A 12893-nucleotide genomic window follows, 5' to 3' on the forward strand; every position below is an offset into this window, starting at 1 on the left:
TCTGCACCACTGTACACTCAAACCAACACCTGACAACACTTGAGCAATTGAACACCTTGTCTATACAATAAACTGACTGCACTACTGTACACTATCACTTGAATCAACACCTGACAACACTTGAGCAATTGAACACCTTGTCTATACAATAGAGAACTTACTCTGCACTACTGAATACTACTGTACAGTATACTTGACATGTTATGTAATTGCACTGCCTGTATCATGGACACAGTCACAGCCATCCATGATCAGATATACTGCTGTCTGGCCATGTCCTGTCCGTGTGGGGCTTGCACCTGAAGACCATCTTTGTGAGGGGCTGGACATCAGCGTTGCACAGCAGCCGACACCTGACTGGTGTTGCATCACGGTGTTCTCTAGCCTCAACCACACCAGGCATCCCAGCATCAAAGCTGCAACAAAACAGAAGGGATGCATTAAAATAGTGCATTAAATATTGGCCAAAAATAAAATGTATATAAAGCCTTTTTTGTGTCGCGTAGACATACAGTACATTTAATCTGCATAATAACATGATATGGTGGTGAATAAAAACAGTGGTCAGAGCAGATTCCTGGTGCCACAGCACAGGTGGTGTTGTAGTCCTATCCCCAACTGAAAATATTGATCTAGTGATTAGTCAACCCATTGCTAAATCACAAACTACTAAGCTATCCCATAGGAATGAGCCTATAACCATACCAGCTGGGCAAGCTGACTTTGCTAGCTACCTAACCTAGCTCTAATGATATTGTCCTGCTCGATTGCTGTGCAACATATCAACTGACCAGTTGTTAAATGTATTTCGGGAAGGGAATTCTGTGGAGTCTGCCTCTTGTGGTAGTGACAATAGAACTGCAGGTCAACAACAAGAAGAAAGAGGAAGGGAGCGACAAATAGGATTTCCTCTTCTTGGTGTGTCGGCTTACAGCCAACACACAAAAAGATCGGATTTGGGTCACATTTCACTGCCGTGTGAACAAAGCCTCTAATTTCAGGAAGTATTGGAGTTGTGCATATAGTGAATTGTTCCTATCCCCTCGGCTGTTTGTTGTTACAGTTTTAATGTCGGTATCTTGTCTGTCTAATGTTGCTCAATGTTTCAATGTTTTCCCCTCCTTGGAACCCATGCTTTGGGCAACCTAAACAGTTGTAATAAGTATGCGTGTAAAAAATAAATTGACTATGACAATGGGGTGTTCTATATCAGGGAGTATACTGTAAGCTATCTGTGGCACTGAGGGTGTGACTTCTTCTATTCTGTCTAGTCTGGTTGTCAAAGAGGAAATGGCATGTGATATGCGCTGACCCGATTCAATTCTCAACTTTGCAAAGCGGCCACTTTGTGTGAGAGGCTGTCGCGTTTCTAGTGGAGCATCATAAACAGCTAGTGAAAATGTATCTTTTAAGTTTGAATAGAGCGGCTCCCAGCCGGAGTGTCGTTCTTGTCCGCGAACAGTCACAGGGAATCCTTTCGAGCAGGGCCCGCCTTGGACCAAGACACCGGAGTATAGTCGTTGTCCGGTGGTGGTCAGGGCCAAATTGGAATACTGGCAATTCCTGGCTCACACAAGCCACGGTCACCCGCACGGCCACTCTCAGACTGCTATACCGCTTGGCAAGAGAAATGCTCGCTGTCCAAGTTGCTAGGGAGCATCCTGAGAGAAGGCTTGCCAGTCGCAATGCGCTGGATTTGGCTGAGACCCGAGCTACTTCACATGTAGCTACCGCTCTCGCTGATACTTTGCCCCTCAAAGTTAACCTTTTCCGGCCGCGTGCAATGGCTGGGTCTGCATCCACCTACATGGGGAGAGATGTTGTGTAAAGGTCCAACGACAAAGTCCCAGTCACTGCAGTTTCCCCTACCAATACTTTGGAGGGGTGCCCCCCCCCCTCCCCACAACGGGACCGCCCGCCCCTCCTGAAAGACCCCAAAAGCCAGAAAATAGCGGACTTTTAGATCGCTAACATTTTTCGCATAAGTCAATGGAGTTTAACATAGCGAAAATTAGCATCGCGGCTAGCGGACATTTTCTGACTGGGAGTGAGAGATGATGAAATGAAATGAATGATGAATGATGAATGAATGAATATTTTCTGTTGTAGCTAGCTACATAAGTAATGTTACCATAGCTTAGAGCCCATGTATTCTGATGTTAGTAACTACAAATGTAGGGCATAGCCTAGGCTACATTTTAGGTTAACACCTTTAATCTGTGTTGTGGACTGTTAGTTCCCTATGCATTTTCGGCAATGTTTTTGTAATTTCTTTTCAGCTGCTTAGCATTCAGCTGTTTAAATGTTATTTTCTCTAGTAATATGTTTTTTTTGTAGTTATGTGGTCCGTGTACAAAGTATATTTGTCATTTCAATTAGTAGTCGCATAAGGAGAATACGTATGTTTGTTTGTTTGTTTGTTTATTAGGATCTCTTTTAGCCATCGGCTAGTCTTCCAAGAGTCCTCAACTAAAACATACAGTACAATACATACAATGTGTACAATAATGCAGAAAATACTACAATTAGTAGAAAATATTACAATTCATAAATAGAATTCAAGAATAAATAAGAAAAGAAAGAAACATGATAGTGAATACAATAATAACAGTAAAATACAATAGTTCAAAAACACAGCTACTTACGAAATCACACATCTAAAATTATTGTAACAACCCTACTAACACAGTGGGTTGCAGCAACGTTGCACATAAGTTGTACTTAGGTAAGTTGCAACGTTACCATCAGGCGATGTTGTGACAACGTCCATCTAAGGTCGAAAATAACTTTACCCTCCTAAGTCTAATTAGACTTTTCTGCAACGTTGCAGAAACATTGGCAATATGGGTCCCTGCAACGTCATTAAATAACGTTACAATGACGTTGGATTAAAGTCCTATTAGGCTAGCATTAGGATTGCAATCGGGCTATCCCGTGACGTCACTGCTTGCTGGTTCACAGTTAAAGTAGGCAGGATTCTTTGCCAAACTGCTCCTGTCTTTTTTTTTCTTTTTTTTTTTTTCGCTTATATCCTTCATATTGTACTGTATGTTGAGGTTAATAACGCATCTTAGAAATGTTATTGATTGTATATTTCCCTGTTTGTTATAAATTGAATGCTTTTTCATTAATTAAAAAAAATTCTACTAACTTTTCGGTGTCGACCAAGATATCATTTTTCAAAAGACGTGTCTATGAGAAATCCCATTCATTCTCTCGGCATTATGGAACGCTTCACTAGGGGGCGATGAGATTACTTTCCCTCCCTATAGATGTGTTCGCCGCCTACGTCACAGCAGAGCGAGCACGCAGCCTCTTGGTAAAAAGGCAAATGAACTCGCCACAGTAGCCAGGAGCTCCGTTTCATGTAGCTAATTATGCCTCAAAGCTGCTGTGCTGTGAACTGTACAAACAGAAAAGGACAAGATGATGGCCTCAGATTCTTCATCATCCCCTCGAGATGTCACCCTTTTCAGAGGAACCGCCGAAAGCTGTGGTTTAAAGCCATAAAGAGAGCAGATTGGGGACCAACAAACACAGTGTGGTGCGCACTTCATCTCTGGTAAGTTATACCAGTTACCTCGGGGGTTTTTTCTCATCAAATTACATTGATTTGACTGTTGGTTTAGCTATTTATTTGTTTACTTACCGGTAATATAAGATTTAAGTTAACAGAAGTAACTCATAACCTGCACGCTAAACTAAGTTCAGGAATTGGAAGCCGAATGATAGCTAGCTAACGTTAGCTAATGCTAGCTAGCACGCTACCTAGTGTTAGCTAGCTAAGTCAAGGCCCGAACTTGGCTAACGTTTAGACAATATTGCAAATGTGACAGCGGCTGGTGATTTCGTCCGCAACTCGGCAAACCCCGAAATGCGCTAGAGGGCAAAATAAATCAAAAAACGTTTATTTTTCGTTTTTTTTTTTTTTTTGTATTACCAAAGTTGAAGTTGTGAAGAACCCACTTACTATAACAGACAACAGTTTTAGGTTCACGAAATACGTATAATTAGTCTGCAAACTAAGCTAGTTTTTAGCTGATTTCGAGCCGGGTTTGGGGGCGGGCAGATCGATTAGCATGATTTGGTTTCATTGGCTGTTGCTTCCGGGTTCTCCGCCCCCCACCCTTCCCAAACACGCCAGCTTTGTTTACATTCAGTCCAAGTTTAACCATGGATGCTACAGCTTTTGCTAAAGAGAAGACGGGGATGGCATCCAGGGCATGGAAAGAGTTTTAAGAGCAGCTAAAACTCCAGCAGAGCAGGACTCGTTCGTACACTGAGTTTTATTCTTGATGAACCGTGATACAGAGATGACTGTATCAGCAAAGCAAGTTGCTACCAAGCGAACGACGTACCAGATTCACACCACCGCCAAGCATTCTGCTTTGCTTTGGGGTAAGCTGATCTTTATACTATCTGTGCTGTTTACATTACATTAACGTTAGTCGTTTAGCAGAAGCTCCTTTCTAAACAAGTGACTAAGTCTAGCTAGCATAACAAAGGCACTAGCACTAACAAAGGCTAGCTAGCTAACGTTAGCTAACATGCTAGTTAGCTGAGCTAGCCCTTTGTTCCTAAACTAGCCAGCTAGTCTATTTAATCAACACATTCTGGTACTATTTTATCTATATGGAGTGCCAGTACTGTGGGCAATAGTTTAATGTACTTTCTTCCTTCTATTCTATTGCAGTTTTGATGCTGAGAGACCTGGCATGGTTGTTGCCAGAGAACACCGTGATGCACCGGCAGTCGAGTTTCAGCTAGTGCGCAAGCCTGATGTCCTGCCCCCCAGAGAAGGTCGTCTTGTGCAAGCCCCACCCGGACTTGACATGGCCAGACAGACGTATCTCTTTGACAAGATCAGAGAGTTCTGTTCTGATGAGGGACGAGACGTCACATGTCCCCCGCCAAACTCCACAGCAGCTCAGAACAAGACTGTCCGCTTGTAGATTCACTGCAGATCATCAGGACGGACAGCACTGCAGGAGAAAGGCCACAGCCTTTCCTGTTTTCCTGTTTGTATACTGAAGCGTTGCTTGTTCTCTTGCACAGACTTGCCCACACTTGCACAGACTGCATTGTTAGAATATTGAATACTGAGCTGAGTACTGTTGTTATTACCTTGAGTATTGAGCTGGGGACTGTTATTACTTTGTTGTACACTTGATCACAATGAACACTATGCACCTTGTCTATAAAACAGACAACTGACTGTACACTTTAACACTTAGACTGTTGCCTTTTTTTGTACACTTAACTACTTATGCTTGTACTTTATATCATGTATGTGACAATAAAGAACGTTAAATTTGAACTTCATCTTATATTGTTCTTAACTGCATTCACAACACAAGATTAATACTGACTCAAAGAGTGTGGGGTCATCAGTGAGAGAGCACCTCACTTGGCAGCCACTCTCAGGTAATACCCCAAGTTGACAGCCACTCTGACAGATAATGACAGATCGTCCAGTGGGGGAGTGGCTGGGGGTGCGGTTACCAGGCTATTGTTCACGCCCATTACCTGGCAGTCAGAGGTGTGAAAATGTTGGAGAACTTTGGAGGGAGATTTCTCAGCTAAGTTGATTTGGCAGTACTAGCATTCAAATAAGCATATCTTCTTCAAATATGTTCAGATTTCAATGTATGAGACCTCATTTGAAAGCTTACAATCTGCACTTTCATAATCTGTAAAAAAAATGAAAAATGAAAATGCCTAGTTGAGGACCAAATTACCAGCGGCGGTCACAAATACTCCGACAAACTATTGCAAACCTTTTTTCTGTTACTGCTGGCTTTGTGTTCGCCGCGAACATTTGCAGAAACATAAGCGAATGGTCTGAGCTGGTAGTTTGTGTTAGTTAACGTTACTCTAAAATGGCCGCTGGACATGTGAATTGTTTGTTCGACTGCTGAATTTGAGACTCACATTGGGAGCTCGCTCGTGTCAGGCTTTCTAAGGCCATCACGAATCTTAGGCTAATTTTACATAGGCAACAGTGAAGGCGAAGCCAAGATAATGCTTTATATATTTCCATTTATCTGGAAAGTGGGAGACTGAGAACAATGCCACCCACGAGGTAACCGCGGTATCATAGACAATAACGTTAGCTCGAAACAAAGATGGAGGCAGCTTTGTTTGCCAAATTAGTAGTATCGGTGTGTATTGTTGGAGTTCACGAGTCAAAAACAGGCGTTCCTGTTAAAACTGCGAGTAGTAACGCGTGATTCACGGGCCTTATACATTTAATCTATGCACTGCAGTGGCTAATGCCTAAACTAGCTTCATGTTTCCCACACTGATGATTGACCGCCATTGACCGCATCTGTCCTGGGCCGGCAGAGAATAAAAAAAAAAAGAATAGTATAGAATAGTGGCGTGTCACTAATTACTTATCGGCTGTAATGACTTGTTGAATTGTTGTTTTAGTCGCTTCTTCCCCTCTGCCTACTTTCCCATAGGATCCTTATGTGTTTATAAACTTAATATTTTTTTGTTTATTGGGCAGACTGTATTGCAGTGTGGAGTTTCTGGGGGAGGACACTTGTGTCGGTTGTCCCAGTATCCTGGCTCTCCAAAAAGGATGGGGTAAGAACATGTTTGTGTGAACAATGTTTCTGATTGGTGTGCTACTTTTCAATTGTACAGGGAAGCGGGTACTAATGGTTTCACTCACAGTTGCAGATGTGTTCCTGGCCAATGAATGAGTCAGCCAACGGATAAAGAGCTGTGTGGAACCTAACCCTGGCTGGGCGCTCCACAGAGTCCGGGTTTTCCCAAAGTCCACAACTGGTACTGTTTGCATTTTAAGCTATTAAAAAATACTGATGGGGGTGGGGGGAAGATCATGACTCATTATTCTGAGGAAAAAAGGATGGCTGAAATGTATTGATTATGGTACTTTATGCACACAGATCATTACGAAGGTGCCAGGCTCATGGCAAAAGTCTTTGAGCAGCAGTCGTCAATGGACGAGTGCCAAGACGTTCGAAAGAGACGGCGCAACACACGCTATCACTCCAGTGACGAAGGTAATATACTAAAGTGCATTCAACAGTCCCAAAAGAGTATTACTTTTGAAATCGAGTAATCTTAGCTAATTTACTGATATTCCACTAGATATTCCAAGCCCCGGGCAGCCATTGGTCCCCACTATGCAGGCCAAAGGCCAGGTGCCGGAGTTGAAAGGCCTCTGCCAGCGGTCCAGTACAATCCACGTGTGCTGTACAATCCAGGTATGCATGTTTGTGTTGAAAGGAAATGTCTATGCCTACTGCACACTGATAGTTGGACTATTTTTTATTTATTTTGAATACCATTTTACTCATCTTGCAGATTTTCCCAGCTTGTCCCATGTGGGCGAGCGGGGCCCAGGCCCCATGTATAGCACCCCAGCCAGATCATACAGCACCCCAGCCAGACCAGGTAAGAGTGGCATGTACTGCTGTGGTGTCTACCTGTCTTGTCTTTATTTAGTTTCCCTCCAAATGCCAGAAGCCAAAGCCAACACCATAAAGTTTCCTGCTAATCCCTTTAGGTTTTCAGTTAGCTCTGTGATTGGCTTTTTTAGATTGAATACCATTTACTCATCTTGCAGATTTTCCGAGCTCATCCCCTGTGAGCGAAAACCATGCGAGCCCAGGCCTCATGTATAGCACCCCAGCCAGACCAGGTAAGAGTGGCATGTACTGCTGTGGTGTTGTGATGTCTACCTGTTAATGTCTTAATTTATTTTCCTTCAAATGCCAGAAGCCAAAGCATGCTGCCAACACCATACAGTTTCCTGCTAATCCCTTTCCTTTATCCCTTTTGTTTTTCAGTTAGGTCTGTGATGCCGTCGCCCAATAAAACGGCTCCAGCACCATTGACTCCATGTACCCCTCTACCTAATCGATGCTGCTCTGCAGATGCTGGTATGGGACTACTTCATGTTGCATGCATGGATATATTTTGAGTTTCATTTAGTTTTATGTCAATGTACTTATAGCCACATCTGTGTTTATCTAGATTTCCAGAGGTCTGTACATCAGCAGTTCTCAGACTTGCGGGAGCAACTCTGAGCTTGCACGGACTGTGAGGGAACTGGCCCAGAGCACGCGGCCTGTGGAGTCTGGAGCCCAGGGAGAAGTGCTGGATGTACTGAACCCTGCCCAAACGGACGAGGAGCTGCAGGTCTGTGAGGCCAGGTTGAAGGACCGGGAACATCAGAGGAAGATGGTGAGTGTCTGCAGGGCGGAACTTTGTCTTATTTTTGCAGTGCAGGGAAGGGTACAGTAAATGACTGTCTTTGTTTTGCAGACACAATACCTAGGTGCCATTGGTGGCAGAGACTTGGCGGACACAGTCCGGCGGGTGCTGTCAGCTGTAGCCACACATGCGGTGTGGAGCGCCTACAGTGTGCACGGGAAGAAGGGGAAGGAGCCACTGAAGAGTATGACACTCTTCAATGTTCTAACACGTAAGAAATGGTTCATATTTTGAATATTTTTTAATACATCGTCTTTGTTCCATGACCGATGTGAATTGAAACCATTACCTTTCTTGATAACTTAAAGGTGCAGTGATGGTCTCCATGCCAAAGGCTACGATGGCGGAGGTGGCCGCCCAGCTGCAGGAGACATTGAAACATGCCCCTGCTAAATGCAGAAGGGTAAGTGATGTCTTTTTTTTTGGTTTCTCCTACCCAGTGACACTGCATGGTTCCAAAGATTGTGTACCACTTTTTTGTGCATGTATGTGCGTTGTGTATTTACGGCCATTTCATTGTGTCTTTAGGTATCTGCAGAAGTCCGCCTGAGCACAGCCCATCCAAGAACAGTCCATCTGAGCACTCCCCAGCATTCTGATAAGGAAGACTTCCCTTCCTAGCTGCCCCCCAGCCCATCTGACGCCCACCCGCAGCCCATCTGAGCACAGCCCCCCCCCCCCAGCCTATCTGAGCATAGCCTGCGATTTTTTTGTAAATAAGTTTTTTTGTAAATAACTTTTTGTAATGTTTTTTTAAAAATCCTTTTTGTTTTTAAACTTGTTTATCATGTTGCAGGCCAGACATTGTGTACTTTTTTAATAAAATAAATTGTTCTTGACTGAATGGTGTTGTGTCATAACTTTTGTACCATAATTTTGCTTGCTGCATTGACTATGACATTAATAGGCTCTTTGCACAAGCTCCACTACTTCCTGACACTCTACAGGCGTATTTCTTTCCTGTCCTATACTAGTGGATGGAAGTGATTGATCAGGTGTGCTGCACACCGGATTCATCGCAATTGCTATCCAATAGTATAGGACGGTAAAGAAATATGCCTGTAGAGTTTCAGGAAGTAGTGGAGCTTGTGCAAGGAGCTGATTTGTTTTGTAATGCAAATTATATATGTAGCCAACGGAAGTGTAGACCACGTTGCAGCAACGTAACAAAGTAATATATAAACGTGTATACAACGTTGCAGCCATATCCATCGAAATCATCACGGAAATCACAACGTTGTGTACACATTGCAGGCACGTTGCAGACACGTTGGACCTGCACGTTGCAGCAACTTGTGTGCAGATACCGCGTTTGCGTTGCATGCACGTTTAACTTGACGTTGAGTGGACCATACAAAAGTCTAAATTGCACGTTTCTGCAACATTGCTGCAACCTGATTGTGTTAGGGAAAAGATTGTAAAATTGTTCTCAAAAGAAGTTCAAAAAAGGAAATTACAGCACTATGGTCAGTGCAATGAATTCCACATGATCACCATCCTATATATAAAAGTCCGTCTGCCCATTTCCGTCTGTATCCTTGGTTGGGTGAATTTGTCCTTCAGTCTATTCCGCGTATTGACTGCATGTAGATTTCTAATCCGTTGTAGTTTATTGAATATATCTGCAGGTGTCTTAAGGGCAGTAATTTGTTTGAAAAGTGCTAATGACTGCTCTGAGATGAGTTGACTAACTGTTGGCCACCCTAGTGTGGCATGGAGCTCCCTCACCTCCATCTCAAAGCCACATCGCAGAACCCTCCTGGCAGCCTTATTTAGGGAGATCTGAAGTCTGTTCCTGTCTGCAAGGGTTTGAAAGTAATGTTTACTTTCTCATTTGTAATTTCAATTCGTAGTCGCATAAGGAGAATACGCATGTTTGCTTTCTCATTGTTTGAGTGAAGGACGCTAAAGCAATATCACTGGCGATTTTTCATCTTTCAAATACCAAGTTAGCAAATTGATCAAGGCAGAGAAGTCGGTGGGCGTGGTTTAGAGTCATGGGCACATTCAATATGCTACAGGACACCGGCCGTCGTCGGCTAGATCAGGTGTGCAACTGCAAAGGCAAGTTTCAGTATTTTTAGGATGACAAGACATCCCCACAGTCCCGTTTTAGGTGCCTTGTCCTCTACATGTAGTCATACTTGCAAACGTATTCAGCTTGTGCTATAGCACTCGATTGCCATGATGCAGGGCTGTAATGGAGAGCCGAGTCAGTAACCCCTTTCAATGAAATGGACGAGACTGCATGCAGTGTCTTCACTGTCCTGGACAGAAGTGGGACTGGACCAGAACCAAGTTTAATACTATGACCTTGACTCAATTGGACATGTATCAATCTAGTCATAGTCAGTCATATTCACTTTTACTTTGTTACGTTGCTGCAACGTGGTCTACATTTCCATTGGCTACATTTAAAATTTGCATTACAAAACAAATCAGCTCTTTGCACAAGCTCCACTACTTCCTGAAACTCTACAGGCATATTTCTTTACCGTCCTATACTATTGGATAGCAATTGCGATGAATCCGGTGTGCAGCACACCTGATCAATCACTTCCATCCACTAGTATAGGACAGGAAAGAAATATGCCTGTAGAGTGTCATGAAGTAGTGGAGCTTGTGCAAAGAGCCTATTAATGCCATAGTCAATGCAGCAAGCAAAATTATGGTACAAAAGTTATGACACAACACCATTAACAGTTAAGAACAATTTATTATATTAAAAAAGTACAATTTCACACTGGCTATCCAGACAAAAAAGTACACACAATGTCTGGCCTGCAACATAATAAACAAGTTCTCAAAACAAAAAGGATTTTAAAAAACATCCTGTAAAAAAAAAGAAGTTATTTACAAAAAGGTTATTTACAAAAAAATTACAGGCTGTGCTCAGATAGGCTGGGGGGGGGGGGGCTGTGCTCAGATGGGCTGCGGGTGGGCGTCAGATGGGCTGGGGGGCAGCTAGGAAGGGAAGTCTTCCTCATCAGAATGCTGGGCTGTGCTCAGATGGACTGTGCTTGGATGGGCTGTGCTCAGACGGACTTCTGCAGATACCTAAAGACACAATGAAATGGCTGTAAATACACAACGCACATACATGCACAAAAAAGTGGTACACAATCATTGGAACCATGCCGTGTCACTGGGTAGGAGAAACCCCCCAAAAAAGACATCACTTACCCTTCTGCATTTAGCAGGGGCATGTTTGATTGTCTCCTGCAGCTGGGCGGCCGCCATCGTAGCCTTTGGCATCGAGACGATAACTGCACCTTTAAGTTATCAAGAAAGGTAATGGTTTCAATTCACATCGGTCATGGAACAAAGACGATGTATTAAAAAATATTAAAAACATGAACCATTTCTTACGTGTTAGAACGTTGAAGAGTGTCATACTCTTCAGTGGCTTCTTCCCTGTCTTCCCGTGCACACTGTAGGTACTCCACACCACATGTGTGGCAACAGCTGACAGCACCCGCCGGACTGTGTCAGCCAAGTCTCTGCCACCAATGGCACCTAGGTATTGTGTCTGCAAAACAAAGACAGTAATTTACTGTACCCTTCCCTGCAAAAATAAGACAAACTTCTGCCCTGCAGACACTCACCATCTTCCTCTGATGTTCCCGGTCCTTCAACCTGGCCTCAAAGTCCTGCAGCTCCTCCTCCGTTTGGGCAGGGTCCAGTGCATCCAGCACTTCTCCCTGGGCACCTCCGGACTCCCCAGGCCGCATGCTCTGGGCCAGTTCCCTCACACTCTGCGCAAGCTCACGGAGTTGCTCCCGCAAGTCAGAGAACTGCTGATGTACCGACCTCTGGAAATCTAGATAAACACAGATGTGGCTAAAGTACATTGACATAAAACTAAATGAAACTAAATGAAACTCAAAATATATCCCTGCATGCAACATGAATTAGTTCCTGAAATTGCACATACCAGCATCTGCAGAGCAGCATCGATTGGGTAGAGGGGTACATGGAGTCAATGCTGCTGGAGCCGTTCTCTTGGGCGATGGCATCACAGAGCTTACTGAAAACCAAAAGGGATAAAGGGATTAGCAGGAAACTTTATGGTGTTGGCAGCATGCTTTGGCTTCTGGCATTTGAAGGAAAATAAATGAAGACATGAAACAGGTAGACACATCACAACACCACAGCAGTACATGCCACTCTTACCTGGTCTGGCTGGGGTGCTTTACATGGGGCCTGGGCTTGCATGGTTTTCGCTCACAGGGGATGAGCTCGGAAAATCTGCAAGATGAGTAAAATGGTATTCAAAATCTAAAAAAATAGTCCAACTATCAGTGTGCAAATAGGCATAGACATTTCACAACACAAACATGCATACCTGGATTGTACAGCACACGCGGATTGTACTGGACAGCCGGCAGAGGCCTTTCGATTTCGGCAACTGGCATACTGGCTTTGGCCTGCATTGTGGGGACCGATGGCTGCCTGGGGCTTGGAATATCTAGTGGAATATGAGTAAATTAGCTCAGATCAGATCAGTCAATTTCAAAAGTAGTAATCTTTTGGGACTGTTGAATGCACTTTATTATATTACATTCATCACTGGAGTCATAGCGCGTGTTGCGCCGTCTCTTTTGAACATCTTGCCGCGTGAAAATAACGTACCTGATATGAAA

This window comes from Borostomias antarcticus (assembly GCF_949987555.1).
Source record: "Borostomias antarcticus genome assembly, chromosome: 8".
NCBI classification, from domain to species: domain Eukaryota; kingdom Metazoa; phylum Chordata; class Actinopteri; order Stomiiformes; family Stomiidae; genus Borostomias; species Borostomias antarcticus.